This window comes from Apis cerana, linkage group LG5 (genome assembly GCF_029169275.1).
Source record: "Apis cerana isolate GH-2021 linkage group LG5, AcerK_1.0, whole genome shotgun sequence".
Classification (NCBI taxonomy): domain Eukaryota; kingdom Metazoa; phylum Arthropoda; class Insecta; order Hymenoptera; family Apidae; genus Apis; species Apis cerana.
In genome coordinates, this window is record NC_083856.1 from 5,057,070 (window position 1) to 5,074,197 (window position 17,128).

Here is a 17,128-nt window from a genome sequence, read left to right on the forward strand (position 1 = left end):
AAAAACTGGAGTACATACACGCGTATATTCGTTATTTATTTATTTCAATATATATTCACTTTTGAAATATTGATACGCATTTCTGAGTCACCCTTTGGATAAAGTGGAGATAGACAGTTATCAGAATTTCGTTGGCTGGTATCGATCGGCGAATCAATAGTGCTTTTCACTGGTGACTTGTCACTTATATTTAGGTACAATCATGTTTCAACTGTATTATTCGTGATATTGAAAATCTATATACAGAAATATTAATTTAAACGATTATAAAATGATTATTGATACCAAAAACAAAACAAAAAAAATGAAAAATGAAAAATTGTATATTTATAAACTGTTATTTTAATATTCCAATCATTCAACGAAGTCATGGAATATAGGACATTGTTGAATTTATCTCATTGTGTCCTTTTTTTTTTTTTTTACACGTTTCAAAGAGATCGATATCTCCCTATACACCAATTGTTTTCTCTATAAATTCCTGTACAGCGAGGAACTATCTCAACTCGACTGTACACTCGACTTTTTCAGTTTAATGGAGTTTCTGAGGTAAACCCATTTATAGATTAAAATAGGTCATCATATACACGTAACTGGGTTGTTCTATTACGATATCATGCCGAGATACTATTCTAATTGGGCGTACGTATCTAAATGGAGTGGGGATTTCTGTCACTTTTCGTGATAAATTATAGCGATAACAGTATCAGGGATAAAATTATTAGACGTAATCGTGATGGATTAATTAGAGGAATTATCTTCACCGATTTGTATTGTGATTTCAATTTATCGATGGAATTTCTATTTTCTTGAAATTTGTTAATTTCCTTTCTCTCTTTGATACGTTGTCTCGAAATCTATTTTTCCTTTTTTTTTAAAGTTGGCGAATCTCACTGTAGAATAAAAAATTTTGCTGTATACTCTTAAAGAATATCTTTTTTGCTACAGAATTTTTCATCAGTTTAAAAATAAAACAAAAGAGCTAGGAGAATTTTTTATTCAAGACTCTTTTTTTAAATTAGATAAGTCATTAAAAAAATATTACCTCGCTATTCTAATTTCCACTTTAATCAATATTTTTTTTAACCTCATTATATATTTTTTTAATATTCTATAATATATATTTTATACATTTTATACTTGGAGATATTGAATATATACGATATTGAATAAAAAATAAAAAAAGTAATAGATACAAATAAATCTCTTCTAAAAAAACAAAAAAAAACATTTATATAAAGGAAAAAAAGTTACAAGTGAGATATTTCACGTACCATTAAAAAATATATTTTGTTTTTTTTTTTTTTTTTATTAAAATTCAACTTAACCCATTTTTCTCCAAATATTGAAAAAATACTTTCATTTTCTCTCCAAGTCTTCAAATCTATTAATTTTTCCACGATATTGTACCATCTAAAAAAGAATTTATTTTTATTATTCATTCAATCTTGTTTATGTCAAGAAGAATCTGATAAACCCATAAGAAATTCCGAATGGGTATCATAAATCTTTTTCCCCAATAAATCGTATTGGCCTTCTTTATCTCCTTATCTCCCACGTTTAATTCCTCAAAAAAAACTTTTCCACGAAACATCTCACAATGAACTCTGTCGAATCGAAATTAAGGGGTAGCAGCGATCGGTAAACAAAGTGACGTCGACACAAGGGTGAAATATAAAGTCCCACCCACGCAAAAAAACCGATTTGATAGAGGGTGTTTTTCATATCATGATGCTCTGCTATTTGTCCTACGTCAATCGACACTACGTGACTTTTTTCTGTTATTTTTGGAAAAAAAAAAAAGAAAAAAGAAAAAGATTTATACCCTTTCAAGTTCTTCAATTTCGATTCAATATTCGATCAATATTTATTTCATTCTCTCGTCGATGACCGATGCGTTTTTTGATCAATTAAATATAATTTTGAATGAAATAAATAAAATTTTTGTATCTTATCGGTGAAAAATATTTTAATAAATTATTTCTGTTCGTTAACGAGCGGGAGAAATAACACTGTACCGTGGAATGTCAGTGTATTTTTCTAAAAGAACAAGGTTTACGACTAACAGCCCTAGGCAGTATAAACTATCGCAACTTGTTTGTGCAACTGTTGACATGCAACTTGTTATTGAGCTTTATAAAGCTTTCAATGAAATGTCTGACTAAAATTTATATAAAAAAATAGAAATCTCATATTTGTCGTAGAATTTTTCATTCCTGTCCTATAGAAAATTCTTTATTAATAATTAATCAACCCTATCTTTTATAAATTTTCATAATATAATATATCATGATATACTAATTTATTTAATTTTCAAGAAATCATGTATAAATTCAATAATTTTAATTCTAATCTATTTTCTCCCCCTTGTTTCATTTATAAAACCGATCGATGCGATTAAAATTTCGAAGATGAATATTTTCATCGTGGGACGCGATGGATCAACAATCGCGATTGTCAATCGTGACATCGATAATCGGATTAAAAAATGCTCAAAGATGTCGATAAAAAAGTTTCTGAAGGAATTTAAGAAGGAACAAAAAACGGGGAGGGATGATGGAAGTCGCAGACAGAAATTCAATATATTGGATAATTAAGTTTTGATACAAAAACCTTGACATTTGTACAGAAACAACGATATTTCCAAAGAGAAGAAAGGAAATGTAAACGTCTGGAAAAGGAAGAGAAAACTGGAATTGGATGAATTTTGTTGGGATGAGTAGTTTTTGAATTGGAATCGATAAGCTTGTTTTCTCATCGTTTGATCTTTCGTTCCTCTTCCCTGATAGTTTAACTTTCCTCCGAGAGTGAATATAATGAAAGATATATAATGAAGGTATTAATAAAGATTCGACGTGGAATTGGTGATAAGAGGGACACAAGAACTAAGATGATGAAATTCAATTTTTGGATTAAAATAAAAAATTAAAACTTGAAAATAAGTTTAATTCTTTTTTCTCAAAGGCTTTGAATATTGAATATATTTTTCATCGGTTAAACTTTAACATTTAACCCTTTTATCTCTAGGGAATACGTATAGCCGCTGTGAATATTTTTGTGGAGGACAGGATGTGACTGTTGTATTATTTTATAATCTCTAACTATATTGAGATTATCTTTATTTAGTAGCCATTAGCAGAGAAATCTATAATAATAAACTACAATAATAAATTATAAACTTATAATAATAAATTTTGATATTAAAATTAAGAATTTTTTAAAAATTCGAATTGTATTATATACATTATAAATTAATTAAAAAAATAAAGCGTGTATATAAGTACAAGTTAATATTGAAAAATATAGAAATTTGCTTTATATCCAATTTTGCTTTAATATTGAATAAAAAAATTAAAACGTATCCTCTTTATTATAATTCTCACCAATATAATTTTTCATCGTGCTCAAAACAGCACGTCAACAGAAGATTTAAAACGTTTCACATTTTCTAAACCAAAATTCACACGTCTCGTATTTATTCTCAATTCAAATTCGTAATTACATCGATATTAAAAATAATCTTCGAATAAGTATTATATTTCATGCGTACCTCTCGTCGCACCAATGGCAAATATGCAAAATAAATATCAACACAGCAGATTTAAAATAGATTTTCACGCGTTTCCAAATTTATTATCTCCATCCAAATAGTATTTCCAGCCTGTCAATCCCAAACAAAAAAAGAATCACGTCGAAAGGCTTAAAGATTCAATAGAACAATCGAGAGGAATCCTTGCCAATATCATAAGTAACGAAGTTCTCTCTCGCTGCTTACACTTACTTTTGTCTATTATTCATCGGGAGAGGAACCGATTTCCGAAAGGAAAAAGCATTACGTGGCCCATTATTAATGCTACGATTCCTCAGGATTTTGCCCGATCGATCGCAGAAACGCCAGCCACGTTTTCATACTTGGATAGAAACGAATTTTCTTTTTTTTCTTTTTTTTATCTTGGACAGAAAAAGACAGGGAGAAAGCGTGGGCAGTTGAATAATTCCGCACCTGCACGGACGTATTTCTTGCATGAATACGTTATGTGTGCCACTTGTGTGTTCGACCGGTTATCGTTTGCGCAAAGAACATCATAGATTTGGCACGAATCCAAATCACCTCTGCCATCTGGCCAGAAACCCCTTTCTTGCAAACAGTATCCCTATTTTTCATCCTGCTTCTGATGGATAGTGATTACCAACGAACCGTTTCCCTTTTAGCGAACAATGGGTCCCTTTTCAACCCCGATTTATACACCGGTCTCCGTTGTGCCTGCGTTAAATTTATGATCGAACAAGTTAATTCACTTGGAAACTATTTTCTCTTTTTTTTTTTTTTTTTTTTAATTTTAAATCTTAATACCTCGTCAATTTTCAATTCGATAAAATATTTGTTTAATATATTATATGAATTGAAATTAAAATTCTACATAATTTAAATCGAATGCGGAAGATTTAAAAATTAAAAATCAAAAAAAGAAAAAAGCGATGGATACTCAATATCATAATGGAACACGTTTGAACAAAATAATTTTATAATATCGAGTGGAATAAATGAAATAAAATAATATATTTGTCCTCGATGTAAAGTAATCATCTTTATGAGATATCGTCAGAATATGACGTTACGCCTCTCCCTTTTCAATCGGAAATTAATCGAATACGAAAGAATGTAGAGTGTATCGTTCACAAAAGTGATTCTTTTTCCAATAATAATTCCGAAATACCCTTTATCGATGTAAAATATTATTTGAAGTGGATGCCACTTCATTCCACGTACCTACAAAAGGCAAATGCATTATGTATACTCGGTGAAGTATCATTATCGCCTCTAATCCCCGATGCGCCACTCTTTTATCACTTCCTCTCGTTAAAAATTACTAAACTTCAGTTTTTCCTTCACAGGATAGAATCCACAATTGTTGAAATATTGTTTTATTAAAAAAGAGAGAAGCAAAATTTCTTTTCAAATAAGTTCAATCCAATATAACGTAAATGTATTTAATAATTCTTCGTACTATAATAATCTTTTTCTCGTTTAATTTTTCAATTTAACGTTCTACTTTCTATTCGTTTTAACTTTCCTTCTCGTTAGAACTATTGCGTTATTTATTTATTTATTTATTTATTCGAAAAAAGTATATCAATAATTTGATAGTTACCCTTTCAAATTGTAGGGTGAAATTTTATAGCGCGTTTGAAAGGCCCAAGGTGACCTTAGTATCTCGATAAAAAGGCCAAGTATCAAACAAATGATTGTTGCGTTCCCTTTGATATTATATGACCTTTTTTTTTTATGAAATACTCTCTCGTGTAACAAACAGTTTACGAATAATTTAAAGCGGACGATTTAGGTGAATCACCTCGTAACACGTGTAAACCTTCATTAGTATTGAGAAATTTACGAAAAAATTCCAAAAGAGTTGGAAAATAATTTCATTTTAACGCAAAACAAGATGGAAAAAAGTTACATTTAAATAAACTCAAGTTACGATCACTCTTATTTCACAATTTTTCCCTTCATAATTCATTTCATAACTTATTTCTCTCAAAAATAACGATATCCGAATTCGTAGATCAATTCAACATTGCATACAAAATCCCTAAAAATGTTTCCTTCGATTTTTCATTACTTATCATTATCCCCAACGGAAAAGGGGGAGGGGGAGGGAAAAAGAAAAGAAAAAATATAATAAAACGAGTATCTCATATCCTCCCCTTTATATTACGTCCACGAGAGAAAATGTCTTGTCCACGGTCGGTGTTACGTCCACCAAGGGATGCGCAAATTGTTAAAGCCATTCCCACAGGGATGATAGAATTTCGACATGGACGACACGATGACCTTGACCGCGGTTATCGACCATTTCCTTATCAGATCGAGAACGTCCTTATATATAACCAGGGATCGCTAAAACTCGATTCGTTATACGCCAACGTAGCGAAACGCAAATGAGGAGAAGTCCTTGCGCGAATTTAATTGCGAAACTCCATCGCATTTATAGTTCATGGCCGTGGCGAAAATCGGTTTGATTTCCATTGATACCGGGGAATTATGTGGAAATCGGCTTTCGATTCATTCGCCATGACCAAAGGGATCATAGATTGGGGTCGGAACAGGAGGATTTGTAATGAGAATGATGGAATTTATGCGGAATTAGAGCGATAGGCGTAATTGCAGTCGGTCTATTTGAAACGAAGAGTAAAAATATTTATACCAAAATTTTCTCTTTTTCAAATTCCTTTTTTAATTAATTTAGTTAATCAATTTTCAATGAAAGTATACTTCTTCATCATCGATTCCGTTGTTGAAGAAGGTACAACAACGCGTCTATTTCACTGGAAAGAAATATCGTATTGATTCAAGAGTATGATTCAAGTATCTATATTTACTGATTTATCAAAATATAAATTCGTAAAACGAAATAATAAAATGTATGAAATATACCGTTTGAGTTATTCCCTGTATGCATGTATAAATTTGAAAATAAGCAAGAGAATTATTCTGAAATTCAGGTTGGAAGAAAGACGAATATTACAAAGTGTGAAACTTCACGCGAATATTAATCGTAAACTTAATTGTCCAAGAGAGAATTTACGATGTTAGCAAAAGTGTACGCAAGCTGACTCGGATCGTTTCGACTGGCTTACCTCACCGCATCGCACGTTAAAACAGGAATAATGTTTCACAGGAAGTGGAAGATTCCCGTATCCCGTGTCAGTAACAATCGCCAAGATTGACGGAGGCAAGCCTCGAGAATTAATTGGAAAAGAAACGTTGTGCTTTGAAAATGAATCTCCCTTTCGAATGAAAAGGAATTCTGCGTGATAAGTGGCGTTCCTCCGCACCCCCTTTGACCCAGAGTCAACGAGTGAATGAGTAAGTAAGAGAGAGAGAGAGAAATTGCTCGATTTCAAGAGAGAAATTTCGAGGCGAATTTTGGAAAAAGTCGAAGAACGATAATTCTTCCCCTTTCGTCGAAAACTTTTTTGGAAATTAACATTTTTCTCTCTCTCTCTCTCGAAGATTACGCGATTAAAACGGATATATTTCATTTAGGTGGAAGAGGGTAAGTTTTAAACGAAAAGAAAATCAGATATTTATGTGATTCGAGTCACAGGTTTAAGTTCATCACGATGAATTCTAAGCGAGATGTAGCTTAGTCCCAAGCGTCTTGTAACCTTGGATAGTTTCAAGAAGATCTATCTGGTTATACGGAGGGTGAATTCGTTTCGCGAGAAAGTGCGGGATGAGGGATGAAGCGTGGATTAGGAGGAAGGAAGGTCGATCGATAGCAAGAGTTTTGGGGGAAGATGAAATCTTTGGTAATTGATACTAATTGATATTAATTCTTAGTGAAGTACTACTACTACTACTACACTGTGAAAAGCATTGAGATATATCGTTTCAAGACTTTCATTTTTTTTTTTATAAGATAGATAGTAAAAATTTCCACTCGTGCGTTCTTCGAATTCCTTTCTATTTAGAAATATACTCTTCGCGCAAGAGAATTCTCACTCCCCTAGAAAAATCTATATTAAATAATTCCAACAGTACATCTCATTAACACAGTTAATGAGAACCAATAAATCTAATTTCGCAAGGATTAATATAAAAACACAATTTTGTATTCTGTATATGATAACTGATCGTTCGACGCGATTGAAAAAATAATATTTCCGACAAATGAAAATTGATGATGATTAGCAAAAGTGGTTTCAATCATTTTCCATCCAAACGAGCGTTTATGTTCGTTCAATTATTCAAAGTCGAGCGTTGTTGCGTGCTCGAGTAATAGAGTGGAAAGAGAGAGAAAGATAGAGTTGACAGATCTGAATGAAGCTCGATCATATTATCGCAATTTAATACGGGAATGCATGGAAATGGAATCGAAGCGCAACCGGCTTTGACACGGCGATCTCGAAAATTGTGATCATCGAAAACTGGGTCACTTTCGCTTTGAATAGGCTTGACCGATTACGAGAAGAGGCCGAAGGAGGTATCAAGCATCGAAATCTGCAGTTGAATAGGGACTTTAACGTTTACGGTTTAGATCAAATGGGCGTCCATAGGGGCGTGATAGATCGACCGGAAACGGAAATTGTAACCACTGTTCTCCGTTAACGCACCATTTGCCAATGAAACTATCCGGGCTCTGAGCATCGAACGACCGATGTGTGCAGTCTTTGATCATTGAATTATACCTATATGCAAAATTTCCAGTCGTTAGCTGTGATAATATACATCACAAATGAGCAATCTTGGTATCGGATTGTTTGAATCCAAAGTATAGGTAAATATTAATATGAATTTCTCTCAATATTCTTCCCTTAAAGTTCTCGTTAAGATTATCATTAATGAATTAAACATGATGTCCAGTATGGTTTTTCGAAAACCAATTTGTAATAATGTACGTAACACTGTAACGATGTTAAATTTTATAAAAAAAAAGAAGAATTGATTCGATTCGGTTCGGTGTTTGATTTTCTTCGAAAGCTCGATTAATACTTTTCTAATTAAAAATTAATCAATATTCAGTATTTAATATTTATTAAAATTAGAAGGCAGTGGTTTTTCGGAAAGATAAAAGGGAGCAACATGTTACAGTAAAAATTTAAATTTTCACAGCAACAAATTACGAAAGTGGGAGAATATGGCCCGTGCGACGTTTGTGGAAGCGAATTTTTTATGCAGACGGTGGACTTTAATTAAAATCAAGTCAGCCTTGGAACAGTCTGTTCCTAAATTTTATCCTCCTCGAAAATTGGTATACGTAATTTCCACGACAATATTGATTTTCATTATCGTAATTTTATACGCGATATTTATTTATTATCGCGCAATTTATTCCGAACGAAGCGTAATGAAAATCAAAAATGTATTGTATTAAAACTTTATTATCCCGATAATTTATCTTAAACATTCTCTCGTCTCCATCTTCCATTTCTTATTTTCGATTTTTCGATATCGAGTCGAGAAGTTATTGTTAGAGATATTCAATCGTATCAATCTTTATCTACGTGTAATATCGATCAATGAAAACAAATCTTATATAAGATTCAATAATATTGTTGTACATATAAGATACATTTCTCTATTCAAGAGCAAACCCGCGAGATTTGATCATACATAAATTATACATTTTACATTGGACAATGAAGAGAGAAATAAATATACGAATTTCATATAATTGTGTGAATTAAATATAAATAGAATTAATTTTTTTCTTATAAATACTCTTCTTCTAATCACGATATTTCCAAAACATCAACAATCCTATCGCAATATCCATTGATTTACATAAAAAAAAATCGATCGAGGTAAATTCGAAAAACGAAAAACCAATCGTTAAACAATCCAATTGCATCGAAAAATCCTAATACCTCTTTTCCACGGCATTTCCATGTTTATCCAACGTTATAACGATCACACCACACGATCGACGACGAGGCAACCTTATGCACCGTGTGACTATCAAACCGGAAAACGGACGGGTCGGAGCATTAAAAGCGCATTCTCGTGCGTCATCCGCTGTTGAAAATTCGCACAATCTGCCCCTGTGCACACGTGATTTAACCCTGACGCGTACATATACACGCGTGATGATGAAAGATAAACGGCGAGGGGAGGTTTTTTTTTTTTTATACGAAACACGAAACGTCGGCGCCGCGAGAATCCCTGACTTCGTCCGTGGCTACTTGTTTAATTGACCTCGATGCGCAAGTTCAAACAATACCTGTTACGCGTTAAAACTGGAACGCGTTTATTTTCGCGGTCGATCCCGCCCGCCTTTCCTCGCCGACAATCCGCCGTTTCGTATTTCCCGCGCCTCCCCTCCTATCCAGCTGGAAACGCGGACACGATACACGCTTTCTGATTATTGAAACGTCGATCAGGCAACGGTACGGCTGATGATGTTTGTTGAATTTTCGTTACTTGGGTAAAAGGTTGCTGGAAATATCGCGAGAATGATTTGTAACGAGGATTTTGGAAATTGTCGAAACCTTGAAACTCGCCTCGGCCAAGTTTCAATTCAATTGTTCAATTTTGATCGTATTCGTTTCTGATTATTTGAAGAAATTTTCAATCTCTAATTTCAGTTTGACGAATCCGTGAATTTCGAAAATATGAATATTAACGTTTTGTTTCTCCATGATATATATTTTTTAATTTTTCGTATAGAATTTTTGCTCAATTAAATTAAACGATGATAAAAATAAACGATATAACGAAAAGATAAATAATTTGAATTAAATTCTTGTATAAATTCTTTTTTTTTTTTTTTTTATGTAGTTTGTATGTCATACGTATAAAATAGTAACTTTGGAAATTTAGTAATCAAGTTGTTAGCAGGGAAAACAGATGAAATATTTCCACGGAAAAAGTCAATTTACGAGGCTATATATTTCACGAGTTCCAACGAGGGGATAACGCAGTTGTTCGAAATTTCGTATCGTATTTTTAACAAGGATGCCGCATGAGAACGTGTATCTTCGATCAAAAGTCTTTTCAAAATATTTTCTCAATGGAACAATCTCTAAAGACGAATTTAAATTGAATAAAAAATTAATTTACGATAAAAAATAAACGGTGCACGATTTAGAAGAAAAAAAAAAGAGCAATTTTATAGAAAATATGTGTAAAAACAAATTTTACTTTTACTCGAAATCTATAAATTTAATAAAAGTTGAAGCATTTGTGAGATTGGATTTACGATACCGAATTAGACAACAGAGAATCGTCTGTTTTGAGGAATGAGGGTTAATAAATCATTCAAGCTAAGTTTATGGTTAATAATGAGCGTGCAAGAGTGGAAGTTGATTTATCGTTAAACATTCCATCGATCATAGATATTGCATTCATGCATTTTGCTCGTTTATCCTCCCCTTTAGATATTCACAAAATTAGGAACTACTTGCAATTAGTAATGGCTCTAATGGATGTACTGTACAACACTTGGGTCTGGGTCTTTATGAAAAGCAAAACCACAAGTCAATGTGACAAGATAGACCAAAGTCTCGACATTGAAAGCGTGCTTAATGGAAATTTCGAGCATTAGTTCAATCATTTAATTATTCCTCGATGTAAATTATTATACGTATTATTACTTCGTTAATATAACGATATCCACGCGTCATTTTGTGGTTTTTGAATTTATCGAACAAAGCGATATATTTTTTTCAACGTTTCTATATATACATTCAATCAAGATTCGCAAAAGTTTGCGCGAAATGTTAAACGATACTCGACGTGTGGAATTCCAAATAAATTTCCAATCCATACCAATTTATAAACACCGATGCTCGATGAATAAATCTTTCTGATTTCGTGTTTATTTAAATCATTAGGTTTATTTAAAATTTCATTTCAAAGTGTATTGAATTCATTTGACCACAATGACGAATAGACGAATAAACAAATTTATCAAAATGACCAATACCGGATATTTCGTTTTTCACAAAATGTATTTTCGTATATCTGTTTATTTTCATCGTATCACTTCAATTACAAATCACGCACAACATGCGTTATTTATACAATCGAAATATCAATATATTAATAAAATTTCTACAAATCATTATGAATCGTGTTAAAGAATTCTTAACATTATTCATGTTCGACAATCATAAGATCGTAGAAAAAATTATGCAAAAAAATTATAATAGATCCCAATAATTACTTTTTAACGAAAATTCCAGATTGCAATTATGTACGCAATTTTTTAACAATATAATAATAAAAAATGACGATCGTTGGAAATTTGCAATACGAGAGTAATTATTGACGATAAACACGTAGCATTCAACGTCTGGAACGACTTTCTGACCTTCTGAAATGTTGGCAAAGCTTTCACCTTTATTGGAAGCGCCGGAATCTACTAAGAACTCGAAAGAAAATGCGCTCGTCGTCGCGACGCTTCAAAAAGTCGCAATTTTCCGCTTCCATGCATCGGAAATGCGACAAGAGAACGCTTTCGATGGATACTCTCTCTCTCTCTCTTTCTCTCTGCACATGGTCAGAGAAAAATCGAAGGATAATATAACAGCCTTGAACGTGGCATTGGTAGAAATTCGATTAAAATTTATTCGCCATCGAAGTTTTCGAAGAAACTTAAAAATTCTAAGATCTTAAGATCTCTGTATTTTTAATTTCCAGAATTCCTAATGGAATTTTTTTAGATAGATGTTCAAGTTGGTGAAATCGAATAATGAAGCTTGGAGAATCTAGCATGAAATATATTGCACGGCATAAATATTGAATTATGGTAAGATTGGTAAAACACAGTTGGTCCTGATAGCAGGCATATGGATATTCCACATTGGATACTCGGTATATTTTATGAAAAATTGGATTGCATCGAATAAAAATAACTTCGTATTTGTTATTTCGTTCTATCTAATCGTTTTAAAAAAATCTATTTAAAAAAAGAATGAGTCTTTTCAATATTTATTATCATCATATTATATTTATAATGAACTTTAGTTATTTAATTCCACGAATTATCCATAAAAAATAAAAAATAAAAAAATGTTATAAAAAGATATAGAAATATGTAAGAAAGTTGCTTTCTTTTAGAGCTATAAATATATAATTAAATATTTTCGATCATACATCGATTTCTGCAATTGTTTGAGCGGCAGTAGCTTATTATAGCTTATAAAATACATTCTACACATCTCCGTAATATGATCGCAATTCAAAGATTTTTATAACTTTGACTTTGTCCCCTTATGACAGTTTGATCAGGGTTCAAATATAAAATATCCGCGATAAAGAAGAGCACAATCTTCCTGACAAACGGAAGAACGAATCCAAGTGAGCAGATTATGCAATATTTCCCCTACACGTGACTTTTCCTTTCGATTTTTATTGGCTATTGTATCTAAAATTGAAGAATCGAAAACAAATCGACTTTACAACGTGTCTCGAGATCTTATTATATACACATCCACATGGAAAAGGATATTTTATGGACGAATGTTTGGTTCAATAAATTTCGTGCTTTGAATAGTTTGCTCTTTCTCGTGAAATAAATTTGATAACCGATAAAAGTTTGTAAAGAGTTGAAGTGTTTGCGAAGTTCGATGCCATTGAACTGGATTTCTAACATATGGTAACATACGTTGTTTGAATTAAATTTGAACGTTGTTGAATTTAATAGAATTAAATTCATTCTCGAATAAACTTGTTTTTCATTTATAAAATTGTTTCATTAAAAAAAAAGAAATAATGCATAATTATTACATTCTCTGTTATTTACATATAACATTTGTCGGGACAAACACGTGACTAATTTGCGTAATTTAAAACAGAATTTCCATATTTATTGAAAAAGTTTTGCAAATGTCAAAATTTCGATGTAACGTATCTCTGATATCGTTTCCTTTTGCAACTATTACACGTGTTGAAAATTTCCAAGCTTGTATTTAAATATTTATACATGGAGTTTAAAATAATATTATTAACTTTTAATATATTTGTCTTTCTTTTAATACTTCTATCACGCGAAAAATTAAAAAAGAAATGTATCGATATATTTTTAAATATCTATTTAAAAAAAAAAGAAATATCTATTTTTACATAATTAGAAGAAGAAGATGTAAATTTCGTATTTGCGAGAGCAGCAAAAATAAAAATGAATATCCCTATACTCCCACACTGTATCAACCCACTATATATCGGAGAAAAAAAAATTATGAACTCTGTTCTTAAATACACACAAACTTTATAACGTTGCCAGTAATATTATTAAATAAATCAAACATCGGCCACTGTTCAAACAATCCCTCACAAATTACGTTCAATCGATTGAACGTTTGTTGTTAAAACAAACGAAAGCCTTCTTCAGAGGAGAAAGTCCATTTAAAAAAAAAAATCCATCCACTCTGTTTATCCGTTTCGTCACCTTGGTGTACGATAATTTTACTCGACTCCTCGCTGCTCGATAAAAATCAACCCGGCTCCACTTTCCAGGACAAATCACTCGGGTAGCCTTCGGCATTAAGCTGCTTTTCGAGCGACCAGCTAAATTGCCTGCCCCTAAATAGGCCGAAGCATTAAAAGTTTCGGTGAGTTTCGCGCGACGTTCTTTTCCCCTGAAGGATCTGGGTCAAGGTTGACGAACCCTATGGTCTCTAGGAGATAACCCTTGACGAAAGTTCTGGCGAGACAAAGAGCACTCTTTACGAAGTCGAACCAACGAACCAAATATTCTATGAGTTTTTTTTTTTTTAGCATTTTTCTCCCGATAACGAGAGAAGCGATTGTAGAAATTTTAAAAGATTTAATTGAAAAAAAAAATGCTTCGAAAGAGAAATTTTTCTTTAAGCAAGGATAAGATTCTTTTTGCCAAAGAATTGTAAAAACTAGTCCTTTAAAGAAGTTTAAAGAAGAAAAAAAAAAAAGAATTTTATTTAAAATTATAAAAATTATAAAAATTATAAAAACTTTGAAGAAGTTTAATGAAAAATAAGATTCTTTTTCTCTTATACAGAGAAAGTTTTTAATCCTTAAAAAGTCTTTTTTTTTTTATCTATCTCTCTGTTTTAATAATTTTTCATTGCTACGTATTATTTTTACGCTTTAATTTCCTCTTCCTTTGACAGACTTTTCGAGACAAATTTAACGAATTCGATACATTTAACGCTACATTCAAGCTGAATTACACGGAATGACCTAATTCCTGACAAAATGTGTATTTCCCAACAATGATGGAAAATAATATGCGCAATAACGAATTATGAATGCATGTTTCGCAGTGAAAATTCGCCCTCTATAAGAGGAAACTAACGCTCGGTATTTTGTGCGTATACCAAGAAAATCGAATGTACAAAATGTACAAATTAATTACAAGTGGAGACCTTGGATACCACTCGGATTAAAATCTTTTTTTTTTTTACTCGAATAATTTTATCATTCCATTAGATAAAAAAAGAAAAACTTTCTATCGAGCACGTTCAATTCAAGGTTCACAAATTGATAGATAAAACGAATTATAAGATCGAGTACAACAATAATTTTTAATCCGATTCGATGAAATTAATAATAATCCAGTTCATTTCATTTATATATATTTATATTCAACGAGTTTAATATTCATCAAATTTCGTATCCGGATTCTTATATTTAAAGAAACAACAATGTATAAGAAGTTTCTTGTCCTTTTCTCTCTCTCTCTCTTTCGAGAACGTCTGGAAGAGGATCGTAAATCATATCGCAAGGATTCGTGGCCCTTCAAAGGGCTCTCGAGCTTTCTTCGAAGCGGCGCCGTTATCGTGGCACAAAAGCATTTCCTCGGAGGTGAGATAAAAATCCATTTAGCTTCATTGCGGCTTTGAAAGTCGAGTCGGAGATGGAAGGAAGACTAAACTCGCGATAAACGTCCTGGGTGAAACGAACGAGTTTTCGGGAGACGAACGCATCTCTCGTTCCCATTTTTCAATAATATTTATATCGTCGATCGAATTTCGACGCGGAAGTCGATTTCACGAGACGATAACATGATATTGAGAAGAGTCGAAATCTAATTTTTTGATCGACTCGAAAATTAGGAATTTTGCGAGATTTAAAAATATTTGGGAACGTTTTTTTCTCTTCTTTCTTTTTTTTTCTTTAATTGGAAAATATTATACTGGGAATTAAAATTTTAATAAATCTCGATTTCTGATAATCTTTCAAAATCAAGCTAATCATTCAATAACTTCTTTTTTCCGAAAGAAATTAACTTTCTATCTTCCTTTTATTTTTTTTTTTCATTATTTGTTTCGTATAATAATTGATGAAGAAACTCCATTAGTTATATTATTAACGAAAAGACTCGACTCGAAGCGAAAAGTTAACTTCCTTATTCTCCTTTCTCTTCACTTCCTCCCTTCCCCCCATTTTTACCCACTTCTTCTTCTTTTAATGTGATTATTTTATTAGTACGAAACTATCAGAACAAGTGAAGAGAAACAAGAGCAGCAGTAGATTTAATGCACTTATTTAAATTTTTCAGGAGCCACTTATGGAAATCCTTGAAAAGTTTCCCCAGAGATATCGATAGAAAAGAAGAAAAAGTTTTACTTTACAACCAAGTCGATCACACACGATCATTCCAATATGATGCCTCTGTTCTTTCTAATGTAAAGTGCAAAGTTTGACTTCTAAAGATAAAAATTTAATTTACTTTGTTTTATTGTTACACGATGTATATATACTAGGATTTTTTAATATAATAATTTCACCAAAATCAATGGCAAACTGGCTAAATTATTAACTAGAAGCAGTAATTACAATCCACACATTGTAAATTAATTAATAATTCATATTCTAAACTTGAAATTGTAAATTTGAGATACTCGTTTTCAATTGCGTTAAAATAATTAAATACGTTAAACCGTGTAATCAATGTTAGCATTTTTATTTTTCCTGCGAATTTTAGAACAGAATTAGTCACATTATTGCACATTAATTATTTCAAAGAAGAATTTATATGCTACTATGTTTCGACGCTCATCGAATTGATTTAATTCTATCAAAAAGATCAAGACTCGTCAAAAAGTATTAAATATAACCCAACAATTCTTCTTCTTCTTATTTTCCATAATTACCGCGCCTTCGTATCGCCACTCGTTACTCGTTGTCAAATCTATACTCGAGATATCGTTAAATCGGATATATCTTAAAACCTCCATGCACGTCCCGCCACCACCATCACCATTCACCACCCGCATATCTCTTTCTATTCATCTAGTTACCGGTATCCACGATTAAACACGCGATATCACGTTCTCGTGAGCGTGAACCAGACGAGGCCAATTATTCGATTTCGCGTCTCGTCGTCATAAATCCTCGTGACCGAGCTTGTACATCACCGTGCTACACGTTTTCACCGTTCCCTTATTTCAGGATATTCAGATACAACTCAATGTATCGATCGATGTATTCGAACCAGACAGAGTCTGATGGACCAATTTTTCATTCTCTTATTTTTAAACGAGTTGCAAAATATAATCGTAATAAGATTTAACGATTAAATAATCAAAGAGGAGGATATTATAAATATTCTTCCAACATCTTCCTACATGTTGGTAATTTGTCTTCTTTTCAATAATAAGGATTTTTAAAAGTAACAGTTCAAAGTTGAAATCTACT

The 17,128-nt window shown here is 32.0% G+C and overlaps 1 protein-coding gene across 1 annotated transcript in view; it reads right to left on the minus strand.

The window, feature by feature from the left end:
- The window catches only part of LOC107996605 (uncharacterized), a 90,357-nt gene that overhangs the window by 42,354 nt on the left and 30,875 nt on the right, over positions 1-17,128 (minus strand). The window lies entirely within an intron of this gene.